Below are 18,999 nucleotides of genomic sequence, written 5' to 3'. Positions count from 1 at the left end.
GCATTTGTTAATCAGTGATGTCCTTTGGTAGTCATTAAAGTTACCACAGCATGGGGGGCCTTTATATTCAGGTTTTGCCTAAGGGTTAGTTTATCTGCTTCTTGTGCTAACACGGCCATTGCTGCCAGGGCCCTTAGACATGGGGGTCAGCCTTTGGAAACCCCGTCTAGTTGTTTTGAGAGCTAGGCCACTGGCCTTGGCCAGGGCCCCACAGTCTGAGTTAAAACTCCAACTGCCATTTTTTTTTCTTTCTGATGCATAGGGTGTAAAGGGTTTTGTTAGGTCAGGTAGTCCCAGGGCTGGGGCTGACATGAGTTTTTCTTTTAACTCATGAAAAGCTCATTGCTGCTGGTCATAATAGATGTAGTTTATCCAATTTACATTTTTATTAACTATCACCCACCAAAATATTGACTCAAATCCTGCAGCTATTTGATTTCAAGCTTTAAATTGATCTGGTATTCCCTGTGGAAATCTAATTGTGTCTAAATAGATGTGAGAGTTGAAAGACCAATAAGGGGCTTCTCTTGCTTTATGATGTCTTATTTTTCCTCCCTCTAGTTGATGAAATGCCAGGGTGAAAGGGATAGCCAATTGGACTAAAGTACAAGTGCCACTCCAGTTATTCAGCAGAGTGCCCAATAAAGGTCCACCACAATAACACCACACATCCGCTCAGGGATGAACAAGGGCTGACTGATTGATAAGCTCTTGAAAATTTTTAAGCTCACTGCATCTCTTCAGGTCTCCAAGGAATGTTAAGTTTCCTCCCTGTGGTGAGAGACATGAAGTGAACTTAGTGTTCAGAGATGGAGGCTGGATAGCCCTCAGGGGCTGACCCGCAAGGTGCTGGACTTTGGGATATAGCAGAGAGAGCTTGGCATGACTTATTACTCCAGGCTGTAGAATCCTGGAAAAGAGCCACCATGCAGCCCACGCCTGGTCGACTGGAGGACCACCTTAGAGGAAAAGGGACAACCTGGGCCTCTGGCCTTCCATGTGCACAAGCATAACAATTGCTTTTGTTTAACGTGCAGATGGAATATTTGATCCATTCCCACCAGGCATTCGCAACTTGGTATGCTGTCTTAATTGCCAAAGTTTGTTTTAAGTCTTTAACTTCTATGATCCTCTAGTAAAATGAATGTGTGATTTTAGGAAATTATAAAAACCAGTTAGGGCAGTCCATCCTTGCTCTTTAGTGGTCCACAGAACGTTGGACCAACTATGGCAATAAAAGCTCTACATTGGGGGGCAAGACTCCTGGTTGACACTGGAGTCTTTATCAAAATTTCCCCAGATTAAATGGTCCTAATTTACTAATGCCCAGTCTGAGGAGAGTCAGGAAGGACAGAAGTACTTTTCTGAAGTAGAGAGTTGTCTTTGACTTGGCAAGTCCCCACAGGGTATAACAAGGCAAGCATTAAATGGAATAGTGTGAGGCAAAATTGACTTGGTTATGTTAATAACTAGATGGTCAGCAATAGAGTGAGGAAAGAAGAAAGAGTAATAGAATAGATGAAAGAGTTAAATTTATCTTAGCTTTAGTTTGATAACGTTTTCCCCTGGGACTATGGCCCACGACTCTGGAGGGGGTGGTGCTTTCTTGACTCAGGTGTGATGAGTCCATCCTTCTTTCGCTCTATGAACAGCAGTCTCGGTGGTCAGCAGCACAAGGTAGGGTCCTTCCTAGGCTGGCTCGAGTTTTTCTTCTTTCCACCCTTTGATGAGAAGGTGATCTTCAGGCTGGTGATGGTTTACTGGAAATTCTAGGGGTGGTACCTGTGCTAAAACACTTTCAGTTTTGAGGGAAAGGAAAGTGGAAGATAAGCCAAGTATATAATTTCTAAGAAATTGACCTTTTGTTTTAAATGTGGGGACATCAGTGGACTTTATAGTCCTTGGTGCCTTCTTACTGAGAAATTTCTTTTAGCACCTATTTTTATTAGTTTTTAGACCAAAGAAAGCCAAACATCATTTTATATTTAATAATGCTTCTTGTATGGTTTTTATATCAGATAAGCTAAATTTCACCTTTATATTAGTGTGCTATTAATGTTAAACTTAGTTTTAATAAAACTTTGTATACATACATATTCAATTTTTAATGTTGGACCATAAGGTAAGATTTTTATAGACTCTTTTTAACCTTTTATAATCTTTGTTAAAGAGCAGGTTAGTGCTTTAAGAAAAACCCATTGTAGTTTTACTTTAATGTCCAGTTCACAGAAAAACTGGATGATAGCTTTTTAACTTTAGCAAATATGTTTACACACAGAATTTTCTTTACAATTAACGTTTTAAAACTTGCTTAAACCTTCAAAACAATAACTTTTTTAACCTTTTAATATAGGTAAAAATTTACATTCTTATGCCTCTTTATAATCCTCTTACTAAAGGTATATTTTATCTTCCTTATACACCGTGCACATAAACTGTTTTCTTTCTCAATAGTTTTACATTCAGGAGGCCTAGTTACTTTTAAATTATACAACATTTCTTGCATAAATTCTTTTTTTATAACATTTTTCTCTTTCACAACTTTTGCAGACAATTCTTCGACATGTCTCAACTTTCTGACTTATTACAAACATTTCTTTTTTTAAACAACCAGTTAATTTATTTCAGGACAAGAATTTACCATATAACATGCTTTTTACATAAATTCTGCGCCCCCTTCTTTTCCTTTTTTTTTTTTCAAAGACGATAACCATTCTTTGCTTTATGTCTGTGGACTAGACTGTCCAAGGCCACAAGATTAGAAGTTACTATAATACATGTTACACTGTTAACTTTTAGCAAACTTTACTTTTGTTGAAAACCTTGTAAGTTTGGGATTTTAATTATCCTTTGCTATTAATAAGATCTTGTTTTGTCCAAATTAACGTAGAATTGGTATAGATGGCTTTCTTTTTCCTTCAATTACCTGGGAGGAACCATCCATTGTCCTGTCCTGATGGGAGTTCCTCCTACGTCTGGTTGGACCTTTGTACAGTAATTAAGATTTAGATCCCCTGTTAGAAAACCTGCTGGGTTAAGGGAATTTTCAGTGGTTAATGTTAAATTATCCCTTTTTTTTTTTCTTTTTAGGAAACTTCTGAAGTGGTGAGGTGTGCTCACAATGAGGTTTCCTCTAGAAGTTATTTTTTTTTACTTTCTTCTGTTAGCAAAGCAGTTGCCACTACAGGTGGAATGCATCTGGGCCATCTGTGGGTTACTGGGTTAAGGATTTTTGATAGGAAGGCCTCAGTGCTTTTGGGATATGCCCTTGTTTACACTGACAACAAAGTGGTATTAGAGTGTTATAGGGTTATGGAGAATACCTTTAATTATCAATTATAGGTTTTAAATTTACCTTGGCTTTTAAAGGAATAGGGTACACTGTTGTTTTTTTTTCTTAACTACTTGTATATCTCTTTCTTTCTTTCTCTTTTTGATTTTCTGTCTGTTTTTCTCTTTGACTTTCCTTTTGCCTCTGTCTCTTTCTCTCTCTTTGCCTCTTTCTCTCTCTCTCTCTGCTGGTCTTTCCTTGCCTCTGCCAGCTGCTTATGCTGCTGTTCTCTCAACCACTGTTGGGGGGGTGTCTAAAACCAGCTGTAACCAAGTGTCTATATACAGGAACTGGTCTGGGTGCCCTGGCTTACAGGCTACCTTGTGTCATACCTTTGAAACAAGAGACCTGTCCAGGCTTCCTTCTGATGGCCAACCTACCTCTAATGCTGGCCAGTCTATTTACACAAAGTTCTAAGTTTTCCTGGTGTCATAGTAACACTGTTATCTCCTTTCAATCCTTTCTTGAAATTTTTCAACATAGTTCCTAGTGGGGTGGCTTACTTTGTGCCTGACCCATGCTTCTTTGAGACAAAACACCACACTCACACCACACGCATACCACAAAACAAAGAACGGGTAAAAAGAGCACACACACACTTTTACAGTTTACACCAAAGCAGAATCAAAACCAAAATTAGAGTATCAAGAAATCCAAGCCAGGTCAAAACCAAAACCAAAGTATTAAGCAATTCAAGTCAAATCAAAAACAAAAACCAAAGTGCTGGTATAGGCACACTGTGGGTGATCAGACCACACTTCCACTCAAATAGAGAGGGCAAGTTCCAAAGACTAGTCTTACGAAGTTTCAAATGTCCAGACTCCAAGTGTCAGTTCCTTCCCAGTGTTCAGTCACTGCATTGATCCTCCATGGGGGTCTGCCATGCGCTGCTCTGGCGAGGCATTCCACCAGGGCAATTGCCTACCCAGGAGTGCTCTCAGGATCCGTGTCGCTCAAGCTGGCCGGAGTCCCCCGCAGGGATGCTTCACAGGGCAGGCCTAAGCTGTCTAAGTGGCTGCCTTGACCGTCCATTAATCACCTCACTTCCCAGTCAGGGAACCAAGAAATGCAGCAGGACGAGCCACGAACAAAACCCCTCAGACACCGAGTTAAAGAAGGAAGGGCTTTATTCGGCTGGGAGCTTTGGCAAAACTCACGTCTCCAACAACTGAGCTCCCTGAGTGAGCAATTCCTGTGTCTTTTAAGGGCTCACAACTCTAAGGGGGTCTGCGTGAGAGGGTCATGATCGATTAAGCAAGCAGTGGGTCCGTGACTGGGGGCTGCATGCACCGGTAATTAGAACGGAACATAACAAGACAGGGATTTTCACAACACTTTTCCATACAATGTCTGGAATCTGTAGATAACATAACCGGTTAGGTCAGGGGTCAATCTTTAACTAGGCCCAGGGTGTGGCACTGGGCTCTCTGCCTGTGGATTTCATCTCTGCCTTTTAGTTTTTACTTCTGTCTTTGGAGGCAGAAATTGCGCATAAGACAATATGAGGGTGGTCTCCTCCCTTAGCTTGAGCTCAGGAGTTTGAGTTTAAAGTCAGCTATGATTGTGTCACTGCACTCCATCCTGGATAACAAAGCAAGACCATGTCTCAAAAAAAAAAAAAAAAAAAAAAAACAGAAAACAACAAAAAAAGAGGATGCAAGAATAGTTCAACATACACAAATCAATAAATGTGATACATCACATAAACAGAATTAAGGACAAAAAACATGTAATCATCTCAATAGATGCAGCAAAAGCATTTGATAAAATTCAGTACCACTTCATTATAAAAATCTTCAACCAACTAGGCATAAAGGAACATGCCTCAACATAATAAAGCCCATATATGACAAACCTACAGCAAATATCACACTTAATGGGGAAAATTGAAAGCATTACCTCTAAGAACTGGAACAAGACAAGATGCCCACTTTCACCACTCATATTTAACACAGTACTGCAAGTCCTTGCCAGAGCAATCAAGCAAGAGAAATAATAAAAGTTATCTAAACTGGAAAAGAGAAAGTCATATTATTTTTGTTCACTGATTGATTATATAATCTTATATCTAGAAAACCCTAAAGACTCCACCAAAAAACTTTTGGATTTGATAAATGAACTCAGTAAAGTTTCAGGATATAAAATTAATATGCAGTAGCATTTCTATAGTGGTCTATCCATGAACCAAATTAAGAAGGCAATCCCACTTATAATAGCTACCAAAAAAATTAATAAAATATCTGGGGATATATTTAACCAAGGATGTAAAAAATCTTTTAAAGGAGAATTACAAAATACTGGTGAAAGAAATTATAGATGACACAAAGAAATGGAAAAACATCCCATGCTTATGGATTGGAAAAATTAATTTTATTTTTGAGATGGAGTCTCACTCTATCACCCAGGCTAGAGTACAGTGCCATGATCTCGGCTCACTGCAACCTCCACCTCCTGGGTTCAAGCGACTCTCCAGTCTCAGTCTCCCAGGTAACTGGGACTACAGACATGCACCACCATGGCTGGCTAATTTTTGTATTTTCAGTAGAGACGGAGTTTTGCCATGTTGGCCAGGCTGGTCTCGAACTCCTGACCTCAGGTGAACCACCCGCCTCAGCTTCCCAAAGTGCTGGGATTACAGGTGTGAGCTGCCATGCCTGGCTGAATTAATGGTCTTAAAATGACCACACAGCCCAAAGTAATCTACAAGTTCAATGCAATCCCTATCAAAATGCCAATGTCATGTCCACACAGGAGGTCTAAAAAAAATACCTATGTCAATTTTCACAGAATTAGAAGAAATAATTCAGGATTCAGAGTTAGAAAAAATGAATTCATATGGAGCCAAAAAGGAGCCCAAATAGCCAAAGCAATTCTAAGGGGGGAAAAAAAAAAAAGCTGAAGGTATCACATTGCCTAACTTCAAATTATATTACAAGGCTATAGTTACCAAAACAGCATGATACTTATATAAAAATCAAGACATAGATTAATAGAACAAAATACAGAACGCAGAAATAAAACCACATACTTATAGCCAACGGATCTTTGACAAAGTTGACCAGAACATATACTAGAGAAAGAACATCCTTTTCAATAAATTGTGCTTGGAAAAATCGAATTGCCATATGTGGAAGAATGAAACTGGACCCCTATCACTCACCAAATACAAAAATCAACTCACAATAGATTAAAGACTTGAATGTAAGACCTGACACTATAAAAATGCTAGAAAAAAATAGGGAAAACTCTTGTAGACTTTGGGCTAGTCAAGAATTCATGAAGAACACCTCAAAAGCACAAGCAATGAAAACAAAAATAGACAAATGGGACTTAAAGTTAAAAGCTTCTGCATAGCAAAAGAAATAATCGACAGAGTGATAAACAATCTGTGGAATGGGAGAGAATATTTGCAAACAACACATCCAGGAGGGGACTAATATCCAGAATTTACAAGGAACTCAAACAACTCAACAACAAAAAATAATCCCATTAAAAAGTGGGCTAAAGATATGAGTAGACATTTTTCAAAACAAGATAAACAAATAGCCAACATGTATATGAAAAAATGTTACACATTACTAATCATCAGAGAAATGCAAATTAAAACCACAATGAAATATCATCTTACACCAATCAGAATGACTATTACTAAAAAGACAAAAAAAAAACAGATGTTGGAGACGATTTGGAGAAAAGGGAACTCTTACACACTGTTGGTGGGAATGTAAATTAGGACAACCTCTATGGAAAACAGTATGAAGATTTCTCAACGAACTAAAAAATAGAACCACCATACAATCCAGCAGTCCTACCCAGCTGAGTATCTACCCAAAGGATAAGAAATCATTATATCAAAGAGATACCTGCACTCATGTTTATCACAGCATTACTCACAATAGCAAAGATACAGAATCAATCTAAGTGTTCATCGATGGAGGACTGGATAAAGAAAATGTGGCATATATACACAATGGAATACTATTCAACCATAAAAAGAATGAAATTATATCTTGTGCAGAAACATGGATAGAACTGGGGGCCATTTTCTGACATGAAACAACCCAGATACAAAGAGACATGTTCCTCATGTTCTCACTTATAAGAGGAAACGAAATAATGTGTACACACAAAGCAGAATGTGGAGTCTCGGATAATGAACAATTGAGACTCAGAAGGATAGAAGGTTGGGGGGTGATGGGAGGTTGCTTGGTGGGTACAATGTGCCTTGCTCTAGTGATAAACGATGCACTGAAGGCCCTGACTTCACCACAGTGCAATATGTCAACAGCAAAATTGCACTTTACCCAATGAATATATACGAATAATAAAACAATGAGATACCACTACATACCTATTAGAATGGCACCAAAACACGGGCACCACCAAATGTTGACAAAAATGTGGAGAAACTGGAACTCCCATTCATTGTTGGTGGGAATGCAAAATGGTATAACTACTTTAGAAGACAGTTGGGTAGTTTCTTACCATTCAACTCAGCAAGCGCTCTTGGAATATTTACCCAAAGAGCTTGAAAATTTATATCTACACAAAAACCTAAACATGAATGTATACAGCAGCTTTATTCATAATTGCCAAAACTTAAAAGCAACTAGAACATCCTTCAATAGGTGAATGGATAAATAAGCTATGATACATTCAGATAATTAAGAATTATTCAGCACTGAAAAGAAATGAGCTAATAAGCTATGAAAAACATAAAGGATATTTAAATGCATAAAAGAGTGCATTTTATCATATTTAAATTATATCTCAGTAATTTTTAAATCTCTTTAAGGATGTTATCATTAGAATAAACTGAGTAAAAGGCATACAGGATTTTTCTGTGGCATTTTATACAAATGTATGTGAATTTACAGTGATTTCAAAATAAAAAGTTTTGAAGAAATAAATTTTTTAATTATGAGATTTTAAAAACCTCCTTAAGAGATGCACAAAGAAGAAAAAATGAGAAGAAAAAGGTTACACTAAAAATCAGAACTCAGGAGGAGTGCGGATCACAACCATGGGTTCAGATTTCAAGATGATTTACCCAAAGTCATACTCATGTGAGAGATGAAGACGGCTTCTTCATTCTGAGGTTGCTCAAGTTGTCAACAGAAATCGGCTGCCAGTGATGACTCAAAATGTTCCCCAAGATTTGGAGGAATCCCACAATCCTCAGCAATACACCACAGCTTGAGGTCTTTCCCCAGAAGCTCATGGTGGCAGTTCCTGACGAGAGTCAAGTCAATCTGCAACCATTCCAAATCTCCCAGCTGTACTTTCCACCAATGAAGAAGACCAACCCAGGACAAGTGGCCTTGCCTAATGAGAGACTGGTGAACCACAAAAACACTTCCCAAAAAATCCACAGGGTCACAAAGTGGCAGAGCTGTCCATGACAGTTGATGAAGTTCCTCTTTTGGGTTCCACATATGCCTGACAGACTTCCTCCCTTTGGTCCAGCAGCCTCAGCTCCATTAACCACAGGTGGGCATCACTATGGACTAAGTGGGGTGGGGCATTCTGGCAGGAAGCAAAGGGGTAAACAGTCAAAGAGAGTCTGAACTTCAGTTTGGGAAAAAGGCCTTCTCTACACCCATCTAGAAGCCAGAACTTGATTTTCATCAGAAGACTTGAGTTTCATCTCTGCTCAGTTATTGTGGAACCTTACAAAAGTTCTTTAACCTGTTTCCCCACCTCTGTTGGTGATAATAATACCTCTCAAGAAATATTAAGATGACATCTCTCAAGAAATATTAAAATGCAATGAGGTCATGGATATTCAAATACTGGATTTTTCCTTTTCCTTAAGTCAGTGTTTCCCAAGGTGTGGCCTACAAACTATTAATGGTACATAAGAAAATTTTAGATTAAAATGGACTTTTTAATTTTAATCCTTAGAAACTTGACTTAAAGGATATTAGAAAAAAACATAACTAGCTTATCTATCTTGCTAAGATTAGGTTAAGTTTAAAACTGAGTCAAAATAAAATCTACATTAAAAAAACATTAGGTTAATAATTTCTAGCCGGGCACAGTGGCTCATGCCTGTAATCCCAGCACTTTGGGAGGCCGAGGCAGTCGGATCACTTGACGTCAGGAGTTCGGGACCAGCCTGGCCAACATGGTGAAACCCCGTTTCTACCAAAAAAATATAAAAAATTAGCTGGGTGTGGTGGCGCCCACCTATAATCCCAGCTACTTGGGAGACTGAGGCAAAAGAATCACTTGAACCCAGGAGGTAGAGGTTGCAGGGAGCTGAAATCATGCCACTGCACTCCAGTCTGGGTGACAGAGTGAGACTCACTCTCAAAAAATAATAATAACGATAATAATAATAATTTCTAAAATTTAGTAAGTATATATGGCAGAAATAATAAAGACAATTGAAATTTGAAAAATAATGCTTCCACCTATAAGAACCAGGCCTGTGAACCTCATCCTTGGGTCTCCTGGAAGGAAGATCTTCAGGCCTTCTGTATTTTATAATACAGTGCTCTCTTTGTAAGAACCCAGGGACACATTATTTCTGGACATAGTATTAGATGCAGTTGTACTTTTCCTAAACATTTGTCTCATGGATATTGCAAAACTGTGTACTTGGTTGAGTTTCTCTATTTGCACTAACAAGAAAGCTTAAAGCCCAACCCAACTTGGGGCTAGTTGTCAAATACATATAGGACTGTGTCACATTCTTTTTTTTTATTTCAATAGTTTTGCGGGTACAGATAGTTTTTGATTACATGGATCCATTCTTTAGTGGGGATTTCTGAGGTTTTTTTGTTTGTTTGTTTGTTTGTTTGTTTTTTGAGACAGAGTCTTGCTCTGTCACCCAGGCTGGAGTGCAGTGGCTTGATCTTGACTCACTGCAACCTCCACCTCCCGGGTTCACACCATTCTCCTGCCTCAGCCTCCCAAGTAGCTGGAACCACAGGTGCCTGCCACCATGCCCGGCTAATTTTTTGTATTTTTAGTAGAGACAGGGTTTCACCATGTTAGCCAGGATGGTCTCGATCTCCTGACCTCATGATCTGCCCGCCTCGGCCTCCCAAAGTGCTGGGATTACAGGCGTGAGCCACCAGGCCTGGCCGGATTTCTGAAATTTTGATGCACCCATCACCTGAGCAGTATGCACTGTACCCAATATATGTAGTCTTTTATTCCTCACCTCCCTCCCACTCTTCCCTCTGAGTCCCCAAAGTCATTCTTATGCCTTTGCATCCTCATAGCTTAGCTCCCACTTACAAGTGAGAACATACAATCTTTGGTTTTCCATTTGTGAATTATTTCACTTAAGATAATGGCTTCCAGCTCCATCCAAGTTGCTGCAAAGTCCATTATTTTGTTCTGCTTTATGGCTGAGTAGTATTCCATGGTGCAGCATATTCATTATTTATTAGCCTCATTTCTAACTCCATTTAATGTCCCTATCTTATAATTTTTGTTTCTTTTCTACTTTATTTTATTTTATTTATTTTTGAAACAGAGTCTCACTCTGTCACCTAGGCTGGAATGTAGTGGTGCGATCTTGACTCACTGCAACCTCCATCTCCCGGGCTCAAGCGATTCGCCTGCCACAGCCACCCAAGTAGCTGGGACTACAGGCATGTGCCACCATGCCCGACTTTTGTATTTTTAGTGGAGATGGGGTTTCGCCATGTTGGCCAGGCTGGTATTGAATGAACTCCTGGCCTCAAGTAATCTACCCACCTCAGCCTCCCAAAGTGCTGGGATTACAGGCATGAGTCACCGCACCCGGACTCTCTTCCACTTTCAACTTAAATTGTCTTCTTATATGTTTATATTTTTTTAAGCTATCTTAAATCTTATTTGAAATATGGCAAAATGTAAAGTTTTAAATGTCCCAAGTTTATTTTCTTTTTTTGTTTATTAAGGATATATTTATCTAAGTAAAGTTTGTCCTAAAATTCAAAGGATTGTGCTTTCTGAATCTTTCTGTATCCCTGGGTTAGTACAGATTTGAGCATGCTTTGATAAGAATGGAACAATCAATCATTTGGTATCATTTTGAAATTAATCCTTACCAAAAGCCCATTCTTTTCAGGGTTACATCACTACAGTACAAAAGAGATAGTTATTAACTTATTTCAGACCTGGGCAACCCCATGGACCTAAAGTAAAAAGGGAAGTGGGTTCTGTGGTGGAATTGGACTTCCTCCTTTTTCCTCAAAAGCCAGGATTTTACTGACAAAAACAACAACAACAAAAAAACCCAACCTAAAATGATACCAAAATCTGGTGTCAGAACATTCAGAATACCCTAAGAGGTGGGAAGCTATTTTATTCATAGTTCATATACTGAGTCTCCTAAGCCAGTAGACTTTTCATGACCTAGCTCCTTGTACCTACAAATGTTTTCTCCAGTGAGAAAAGATTTAATGTTTGTTTTGGATTAACTCCTATACTTTTTTTAGTATCTTGGTTACATATTTTTTCTGAGCCTCATTTTCTCTCTGCAAAATAAAGATAATTTTTATTCTGCCTATTTCAATATAAATCACAATGAAACACTAGTCAGGACTCTCAGTTGCATGTGACAAAAATTCAACTCAAATTAACCGAAAGCATAGCTAGATGGCGGTGGCAGTGGAGTTATTAGAAGTTATTTAGATGAAGATTGAACAGCCAAAACAGTGCATAAAGGTAGAGCTCAGAGACCAGAAATGGAAATGCCACCTTACTCTCTTTGCATCTCTCATTTCTGTTTCAACCCCACAGGGCACCTCATTCTTTCTTAGAATAGACCAACCAGGAACATGGCTACCCAGAGCTCTAGTACCTCAAATCTTACAACACAGAAGCAAAACCCATAGAAGAATTGAGATTCACTTTTTCTAGTCTCAAATTCAAATATCCTACAACTTGATAGAATTGACCAATCTTGGGTCAGGTACTTATCACTGAACTTACCAACTGTGGACATAAGTTTGAGTATTCTGATTAGCCTGGACTAAATCAAGTGCCTATCTCTGAGCCAATCAACACTGTCTAGGAGAAAGAGCTCTAAAAAGATGGCAGCTCCCATTCAAGTCACATGATTAGAGTGAAAAGCAGCAGCATTTTTGCAGAGAAACAGAAGATGGAAACAGGTGGACTCTTATGGGCAGAAAAAAAAGAGAGACTTATTATAGGTTTTTAAAATCAGGATTATTAGACACATATAGTACATGGTTTCCAAGTGACTCAAGACTCATACCAAGTGCCAGCTACTCCAAGAATCCTTTCCTGATAACTATTTTCAATTATAAAACCCTTCCCTCACTGGCCTACCCATTATAGTTATACAAAATATAACTTCCACTCAGTTATATTTAAGTTCTCATTTGATTATATGTTATATTAAATTGCTAACAAACTATTTTAAATTTGTCTTCTGCATTTGGTTATTCCCTGGTGATAGAAATCAGTTATTTCTTGCTGGTCATAGTGATCATGTTAATTTATTTTTGCTCCCATGAAGGATATTTGCATTTTACCTGGGTCTATCACAGGCAAAGTCTTAACCCAAAGGAGTGATTGTGACACTGGGAATGTTAAACATACACAACAGAACATCTTTGGGATTCTACACTCAGGCCCAAATGCTGTGAAATCATTAATATAACCCTACTATATTAATATATTCATTGTCATCATCTATTTTGGGCTGCTGATAGACCTATGGCAATCATACATGCAGAATATATTATCTGGGGAGAGATAGATAGCATTGCGTTGTGGTAAAGACCACAAGTTCTGAAGCCAAACAGACCTGAATTTGGCCTGAGTTCTTCCACTTATTTGTGTGACTGGAGACAAATTACTCCACATCTCTGAACATCAGTTTCCTCACTATAAGGTGAATATAGTAATAGTATCTCCCTCAGGAATATCAAATGAGATAAGGTATTCAAAGCTTTTACTGTGCTACTTGGTACACAATAATTGCTCAATAAATGGTAGCGTTCTTTTAAAGGTTCTAATTCAAATAATAAGTCCCATTTCCCCAAAAACATACATATCCATCAAAACACATGATACAACTTGCAGTTGAAAATGTGATAATTATACCTAAACTCTATGCCAAAACCTACAAAATAACAATAGTATTTTCAAGCATATTCCTGTGTAAACTGTAAAGTCTTTTGCCAAGATAGATTTGTACTGTGGTAGTCTTATAAAACTTTATTAAATTTATCCAAGTTGTTTAACTAAGACTCCCTAAAAAGTCCCCACACAGGCACGTGAAATAATACGACTATCTCCTCCCAACCCCTGGAGAGTAGTATGAAACCACAGACAACTATTTGGATAAGAAATTAACCTTTCTTGATATGCTTCTGAGAATTTGAGGTTTTTGTGCTGCAATTTGAGGTTGTGTTGTCAGCCTAACCTGACTAATGAAGAACTTTTTAATTTTTTCCCCCAGGCACCCACTTAGAATGGCCTTTCCAGCACACCCCTCCCCACAATGCTCTAGACATTTGCTTAGTGCTTTCTCCACCAAAACCTACCCACCCATATCAGATGTCATCAGTGACAATGAGTTCATATATTAATTCTTGCTCACATACTAATGGCAACAGAAGTGTAAGAACGTTATCCTTTCTAGGAACAAATGCTCATGTTTTAGCTAGAGCTGAACACAACAAAATGTCCAAAATGTTCACAACAAAAATTCTCCCACAGGAGAATTTTTATCACCGAGGAAATCCAAATAGAAAGAAATTTGGGACAATCAAGACATTTTCTGACTATAATATAAACAAAAGTCTATGATGATTTTGTATACTTCATAAAGTACTTTTACACTCAGTATCTCAGGGGCAATAATTATTATTCCACTATACCATTAAAGGAATCGAGGCTTAGAAAGTTTCATTTGGTTGCTCAAGGTCACATGACTAATAAGTGGCAGATTCAGAACTATTTAATCCAGATCTTCTGACGCCAAGTACAGAATCCATCACTCAAGTATTTATAAATCATCTACCATGTACCACACATTTTGTGGGCTTTGGAGACACAGAAGTAAATAAAACAGAAAAAAAATGCTTATTCTCATAAAGTTTATATTCTAGAGAGAGAAGAAAACGGTAGCCAAACAATAAATAAACATGTAAATTTATTTTGTGTCAGTTGGGAAGTATCATTATGAAGAAAAATAAAATCAAAGTAGGGGTGATAGTGGGTGCTAGAGAATGCCATTTTATATAGCGTAGTCATGGAAGGTCTTTCCAAAAACAGGTGCATTTCAGCTGATACCTGAATGAAGGAAGAGGAAAAGCCTTTTGGCTATTTAAAATATAAACCTTCCAGATAGGGGTTGCAGCAACGGCAAAGGCTCTGAGACAGGAGTGTGTTTGATGTTGTTGAGGAACAGTAAGGAGGCCAGTGTGGTTGGAGCAAGGTAGATAAGGGGACAAATTGCAGGAGGTGACAGCGATTAGGGAGTAGGGGCAGATCATGGAGAAATGAGTGTGCCAAGGTAAAGATTTTGGGCATTATCGTGAATGGAATGAGAGCACTTTGGGCATGAGGAAGACTGGGCAGTCTGAGAGGAGCTAGCAATGTGACAATCAATCAGTCAACAAATTAATTAACTAACTAATTATTTTGAGGAATCCAACTAAGGTCATGCTCATAGGGCAACCTTAAAATGAATATGTTAAGAAACAAGAAAGGCTGGAGAAAAAACAATGATCTATGCTTTCATCTCAAGAAGTCAGGAATAGACAAATAAATTAAGCATGTGGTAGATTACATGTATTGGTTTGTAAATTACAAATATAATAAATTTATGATATTGGGTATCATCCATGTACCAATTCTGTCCAAATTGATCTACTGATACAATGTAATCCTAATAAAGTTTCAATAGGATTTGTATGAAAATTGACAGGCTGACTCTAAAACTGATATGGAAATGTGAAGGACCAACGATAATCAAGACATTCTGAAAGAGAAAAAATAAGATAGAATGACTGCTTCTGCTCATTAAAAGATTTATTTTAGGCCAGGTGCAGTGGCTTACCCCTGTAATCCCAGCATTTCGGGAGGCTGAGGCGGGCGGATCACCTGAGGTCAGGAGTTTGAGGCCAGTCTGGCCAACATAGTGAAACCCCGTCTCTATTAAAAATACAAAAATTAGCCCAGTGTGGTGGCACATGCCTGTAATCCCAGCTAATCTGGAGGCTGAGGGAGAAGAATTGTTTGAACCCAGGAGGTGGAGTTTGCAGTGAGCCAAGATCGTGCCACTGAACTCCAGCTTGGGTGACAGAGTAAGACTTCATCTCAAAAAAAAAAAAAAAGATTTATTTTAAGATAACATAGTATTGGCACAAGAGTAGACCAGTAGATCCATGAAGAAGAAGAGATAACTCATGAATGTATAGATACTTGTCTAATGATGAGTCACTGCAAACTAGTGGAGAAAAAACAATCTTTTCAATAAGTAGTACTAAGTTAACTGCATATCCACATAACAAAAATGAAACTTGACCTTTACTTCACATCATACATAAAAATCAAGTCTATGTGAATTATATATCTAAATGTGAAAGACAAACCAATAATGCTTTAGAAAGGAAGCATTATCCTATGGTAATAGGAGAATATCTTCATAATTTTACAGTGTGGAAATAGTTTTTATTTTTTATTATTTTGTATTTTTTGAGACAGGGTCTTGCCCTGTTGCCCAGGCTGGGGTGCAGTAGTGCCATCATGGCTCACTGTAGCTTCAACCTCTTGGGTTCAAGCAGATCCTCCCACCTCAGCCTCCCGAGTAGCTAGCACGAGCTACCATGCCTGGCTAATTTTTTAATTTTTTGTAGAGATGGGGTCTCTCTATGTTGCCCAGGCTGGTCTCAAGCTCCTGGGCTCAAGCAGTCCTCCTGCCTCAGTCTCCAAATGTGCTGGGATGTGAGCCAGCCCAGGAAACAGTTTTTAAATAAAACAATAGTAACCTGAAACAAAAGGATTAATAAACTAGCCTAAATTAAATTTAAGAACTTCTGGTTATCAAAACCTACCATGAAGAGAGTGAAACAGCAAGTCCCTGAGTGGGAGAAAATATTTGCCACACATGTAACTGATAAAGAGCTGATGCCAAAATTAACGGCTTCTACCAATCAATAAGGTAAGACAGCCAATGAACAAATGGATTCAAAATTTAACAGATAACTGATAGACTGACAAGGTGCCTGGCCTCAAAAATAATCAGGGATATACAAATTTAAATGAGAATGAAATAACATTACAACCTCATCAGAATTGCTGAAATGTAAAAACTACCCATTCTTTTTTTTTTTGGCAAAGGTGTAAAGCAAAGGAAACCCTCATGTGCTTACTTGTAGGAACATATGTGTTTATACCCACTTTGGAAACCAGTTTGGTATGTCTACCAAAGTTGAACATACAAATGACCCCTATGAGCTGGTTGTTTCATTCCTAGAGAGGTATAGCAAAAAGAAATGCATAGCCTGTAACCCCAGCATTTTGGGATGCCAAGGCAGGAGAATCATTTGAGCCCAGGAGTTCAAGACAAGCCTGGGCAATAGAGGGATACCTCCGTCTCTATAAAAAATCTAAAAATTAACTGAGTGGGGATGCACATACCTGTAGTCCCAGTTACTGAGAAAGCTGAGGTGGGAGGGTTACTTGAACCCAGGAGTTTGAGGCTGCAGTGAGTCATGATCATATCACTGCATTCCAGCCTGGGCAACAGGGTGAGATCCTGTCTCAAAAAAAAAAGAAAGAAAAGGAAAAAGAAATGCATACATATATTTGCCAAAAGAAATATACAAAAATGATGTGTCAGTATAATTTGTCATAACCAAAAACTCAAAATAAGACCAATGTTCATCAGCAGGACAATATATAAATAAATTATGATATATAATCCTACATAAACTTCACTGTTTGAATATGGAAGTGACTTGGAGTCACATAAATCTTGCTGACCTCAATAAAATATATCCTCAACTCCCCTACCCTCAGAGTCTAAGGCTTGGACAAATCCCAAAAACATCAATAGCTATCTCATTACCACTCAACAAAAGGCAAAATGTGAAGGCAGGAAAGTCAAAGTAGAAAGCACCACCACCTTAAGTAACTATGGTCAAAATACTCTCCTTATGTAAAATTTACAAAAACACATAAAAATGATGACAAATGACCATATGAACACTTTATTGAGCACCCCACCCCACCTTAGGGCTTTGGAAGAGGTCTGTGTAAATGAGGGCCCCTATAGCTTAGGCTCTATTGTCTTAATGGTAAATCCAACTCTGGTTAGAAGTGAGATGATCACTTTTGGAAGGAAGAGAAGGATACAGATTGGGCAGTGGCACAGAGGGGACATCTGAAGTGATTGGCAATGTTCCATTTCTTGAACTAAGTAGTGGATGCATGCGTGTTTGTTTTGTGATAATTTATTGAGCTGTACATTTATACTTTGTGCATTTTTCTATATGTGTGCTATGTTTAAAATTTTTTTAAAGCTTAAAAGGTAACTATAAAAGGTGACAGATATGCTAATTCATTTGACTGTAGTAATCATTTCACTATATATAAGGATATTAAAATATTATGTTGTATGCCTAAAGTATATACAAATATATATATAAAGTATATACAAATATATATTTGTTGTATTCCTGAAGTATATACAAATATATATGCCTAAAGTATATACAAATATATATATAAAGTATATACAATATATACATTTAATAATTTAAAAGGTAAAATGTTTAAAATTACTTTCCCAAAATAAAGTAATTAAACTTCCTAAAGTAGCTAATTAGCAAGGCTTGCTATTTTACACATTTAACATATTGGAGAGACAGTTTGCAAAGATTATTTCCTTGGAATCAGATAAACCAGGTTCAACTCCCAACTTGCATCACTGAATAACTCTATAAAGTTGCACTGTTCAATATGCTAACAACCAGCCATAGTGGCTATTAGGCACTTGAAATGTAACTATTCCAGTTTAAGAGGTGCTAAATACAATGCTCCTAAATAACCAATGGGTCAAAGAAATAAAAGGGAAATTAAAAGTACTTTGAGATAGAAGAAAATAAAGATATGGCATACCAAAACCTAAGAAATGTAGCTGGATCACTGCTCAGAGGACAATTTAGGGCTGTAAATGCATATATTAGAAAAAGAAGAAAGACCTCTAAGCAATAACCTAACCTTAAAACATTGGAAGAAGAAAAGCAAATGAAACTTAAAGCGAGCATAAGGATGGACATTATAAAGATTAGAGTGGAAAATGATAAAATAGAGGAAAAAGAAACCATTACAAAAATTGATGAAATCAAAAACTGGTTCTTTGTAATGATCAACAAAATTGGCAAATCTTTAATTAGACTGCTGAGAAAAAAAGAGAGAAAACTCAAATTACTAGAACCAGAAACAAAAGATGGAACATTACTACCAACCTTATAGAAATAAAAAGGATTATAAAGGATTCAAAATAATTATAATATTCTTATGAACAATTATATGTCAATAAATTAAATAACTTAGACCATCTTAGACCAACAATCTCAGTAGACCTCTAACAACTAAAGAAATTGAATTTGTGATCAAAAAATTACCCACAAAGAAAAGCTCAAGACCAAATGGCTTCACTGCTGAATTGTACCAAACATTTA

General features: G+C 37.7%; 1 long non-coding RNA gene across 1 annotated transcript; it reads right to left on the bottom strand.

The window, feature by feature from the left end:
• Positions 1-1,515: 1,515 nt before the first annotated feature.
• LOC134761451 (uncharacterized) lies at positions 1,516-17,869 on the bottom strand. Its single transcript, XR_010140064.1, has 2 exons — positions 16,952-17,869; positions 1,516-8,857 (listed from the first exon to the last, which is right to left on the bottom strand). It is a non-coding gene; the product is annotated as an uncharacterized LOC134761451 (long non-coding RNA).
• Between the last annotated feature and the right edge of the window lie 1,130 nt (positions 17,870-18,999).

Source organism: Pongo abelii, chromosome 4, assembly GCF_028885655.2.
Source record: "Pongo abelii isolate AG06213 chromosome 4, NHGRI_mPonAbe1-v2.0_pri, whole genome shotgun sequence".
NCBI lineage: Eukaryota > Metazoa > Chordata > Mammalia > Primates > Hominidae > Pongo > Pongo abelii.
This window is presented reverse-complemented; position numbering and strand designations above follow the sequence as displayed.